This window comes from Buceros rhinoceros, unplaced genomic scaffold (assembly GCF_000710305.1).
Source record: "Buceros rhinoceros silvestris isolate BGI_N320 unplaced genomic scaffold, ASM71030v1 scaffold9222, whole genome shotgun sequence".
Lineage (NCBI taxonomy): Eukaryota > Metazoa > Chordata > Aves > Bucerotiformes > Bucerotidae > Buceros > Buceros rhinoceros.
The window spans coordinates 46407-50019 of NW_010398303.1; positions in this window are offsets into that span (position 1 = coordinate 46407).

The following is a 3613-nucleotide window of genomic DNA, read 5'->3' on the forward strand; positions in this document are numbered from 1 at the left end:
TCTTTCCCTTCAGAAGACTGGAGGGTAATTTTTGCTGACACATTTTCGGATTCACAGTTCACAGTGATGCCCCCCACATGCTGATGTCCCCAGTCCTGGCACACACAGCATCACACATGCAGTTTCCATTTTAACTTGCATCATAAGATCAGTCTTTCTCACTTCTTGCCAAAGGTGGTCCACAAGCCTTGTCACCTTCCAATTGACATGGCACTATGTTCTGCCATGCCAAGCTATGGCTGTATATCATCCACCAACTAACCTTTTGTTTTATTTAAGTACCATATTTCTTCACTCTCTCCTGGATCTAGTAGCTGGTGTTAGGAACCTCACCAGAGCTTCACTTCTTGGGTTCTGCAGGTCTTCAGGTCAACCTTTCTAGCTTTAATAAAAAAAGATTATGTCAACAGGAATCATATTGCAGGCTTTCCAGGTGCCAATTGTAACCTTTATTGTTGGTTACTTTTGTTTTATTTAAGTACCATAGTTCTTCACTCTGTCCTGGATCTAGTAGCTGGTGTTAGGAACCTCACCAGAGCTTCACTTCTTGGGTTCTGCAGGTCTTCAGGTCAACCTTTCTAGCTTTAATAAAAAAAGATTATGTCAACAGGAATCATATTGCAGGCTTTCCAGGTGCCAATTGTAACCTTTATTGTTGGTTAACTGACAAAAGTTCTAGAAGTCTGTTTCAGAATTTCTATTTCATAAAAATGTCTCCTTTGTTGAAGTATCAATTAGCAGTCTTGGTTCAAAGTTTATTTCTCGTGCATGCAACCATTTATTCTGTAATAATTGTCTAGATTCTGACATTAAATACTGTAATTTATCCTGCTATGTTTAAAACCGCTTCCAAAGGCTTCTAAGTTTTATTTCCTTCCCGTTTTCTACAGAAATAGCTGGAGTTTGTTCATGCTTGGGGAGATTAATAAAACTATAGAGTAGACTGTGAAATTCACCCCAAACCAAAATACAATGAGCTCTATTCCAAGACCTCCTGCAGGCTCCATTTCTTTAATTAAATATATGCCAAAGTTCCTCTCCATGAAGGAAATATATAAAACTGCATATTTGAGGGCAATTATAAGCTAGTGTATTTTGACATTTCTTCACTGCAAATCTTTTAACCTTTATTAAGGGAATTCTGGTTGAATGGATTTCTACTTAAGATATATGTAGCAAAAAAGCTTAATGCCTATTTGAAATTATGGACAAACTAAAGAGAAATCTTAGGAAATATGAGTAAATTAAACTCTTTATTTTTCTTCTACCAAAGATTGTGGCCAGCAAATACTCCTCATTAGCAAGAGCTACTATGCTTGTACTGAAGCCAGGAGAAGGTGTTTGCACCGGGGAAACTTCACCTTTCTCCATTTACAGTCTGGCTTTGCAGGTGCGGAGAATGACCTGTTTCCAACCCTTGATGCAGAGGTGCCAGAGGAAAGGGAAAGGTAAGGAGATAGGGCTGATTGCAAATGGGGCAGATGCTGAGTGTACACCCGACCCTAGTTAGCCGAGACAAAAGCCCTGTATGCCTGCACTCCGTTTTGTTTTGAATGGCAGCAAGACATCATTAGTTGGCTCTTTGTCTTGGTTAATCTTCCCTATGCCAGTATTTCCTTCTGACAGTGGGTAGTTGTGGGTGTGAGGGCAACACTCAGACTGGTGATCAAGGCATGATGGGCTCAAAATGGGAGCTCCGAATGGGGAAACAATACTCAGGGGACAGGACATTTGCAGGTGTGCTGGCACTAAAGGGAAGGATACTGGGGGAATTCCTGGGGGATGTGGTGCTCCCACCCTCAGGGGGTGGGAGGCTGCTGAGCTGCCAGTGTGAGTGGGATGGCTGAGGCAGTGGTGGATGGTGGGTGCTGCAGAAGAGCCATCAAAGCCCCGGAGAATGCCACAGTCCTGCTGACCCTTGCACCTTTATCTCAGACTATCAGAGTCTGCTTGGTCTTTTCCCAAAACTGCTCTTGATGAAAGGGAAAAAGGATAGGAAGGTTTTCTGGGGAGGCCTCAAGAGGGGTTAAAGCAGAGGGCATGGGTGGGGTTCTGATTCAGAGCAGATGCTGGCCTGTAGGTACATTAATGTGGAAATCCCTGTGATATGGGAAACATCCTGGCAAAGAAGCTGCAGCTCAAGCTTGAGCCAGAAGACAGCATTATGCCTTAGCATGGCTATCATTTTGAGTAACCCAGCAATTTTGGGGAGCCGCTGGAGGCTAGTGGCTCTTTGCAAACTATCCACATGGTTCTGCCTCGGGCGTAACCTTGAACTTTAGTTAAACCGGGGTTCTGTCCTAGAAACACAGACCAACGCATGCTGCACTTTAGGTACTAATAAACCCAGGCCTGTTCAAACCTGCTTACTTGACAGCAGGCTACTAGATGAAAGCAGGCTAGTTCACTTATCCAGAAATAGAGAGCTCCTGAAGATTTTTCTTACACAGCATAGAAGTTTCCAACTTTTTTTTTTTTTTTTAATGGTAATCATCCTACCATAGGAAGGAAAGACAGCAGGTTAAAATTTGAACTTGCCATTCTTAGCTGGTCAAAACAGAAGTTCTGTCTCCATAACTCCAACTTTTCCTTCAAATACATGTGTTGAAACTTTGCCATGGATATTTTTCTGCCTTCCAAGAAAAAACATTAGAAGATCCATCTATAAGAGGATCTCTGACATCAATTGGTAATGGATACTGCACACTAAAAAGATTCATTCTGAACAGCCCCTGCCCCTCACAAACCCTAAGCTTCTTTGGCCTGACCTTCTGCGGCTTTTCTTTCCTGCAGAATAACTTACGAAATTTTTAAGATTCCTGCAATCACAACATCTGTGCCTCATTGTTCTGTATCTTGGAAAAAAGGAGGGAAATGACAAACACACTTTGCATTCACTTCCTCTTTCACCTGGTTTCTACATGTTTTGAATCAAGATGCTCAAGCGTAAATTTCTGCTGGTCATCTCTTGAGGGACAGCCGTCAGAGGGAAGGAAGGAGATAACCCAGCAGAGTGCATATAGCACCTGGGTGATTCTTTGTTTGGGCAGGTAAACAGAAGAGCAACTTATTCAAAATATGCTGTGTGATTGGTTTGTGTGGCAAGGTTTTGGTAGCAGGGGGTGCTACAGGAGTGGCTTCTGTGAGAGGCTGCTAGAAGCTTCCCCTACATCAGATGGAACCAACGCCAGCCGGCTCCAAGACAGATGGGCTGCTGGCCAAGGCCAAGCCCATCAGCAATGGTGGTAGTGTCACTGTGATAACATATTTAAGAAGAGGAGAAAGTTGCTGAGCCACAGAAATTGCAGATGGAGAGAAGAATATGTGAGAGAAAAAACTCTGCAGACACCAAGGTCACCAAGTGAAGAAGGAGGGGCAGGAGGTGCTTCAGGCACTAGAGCAGAGATTGCCCTGCAGCCTCTGGTGAAGTCCATGGTGAGGCAAGCTGTTCCCTGGCAGCCCATGGAGGTCCATGGTGGAGCAGATATCCACCTGCAGCTCATGGAGGACCCTACATCGGAACAAGGAGATGCCCAAAGGAGGCTGTGACCCCATGGGCCCTGCAGCCTCTGGTGAAGTCCATGGTGAGGCAAGCTGTTCCCTGGCAGCCCAT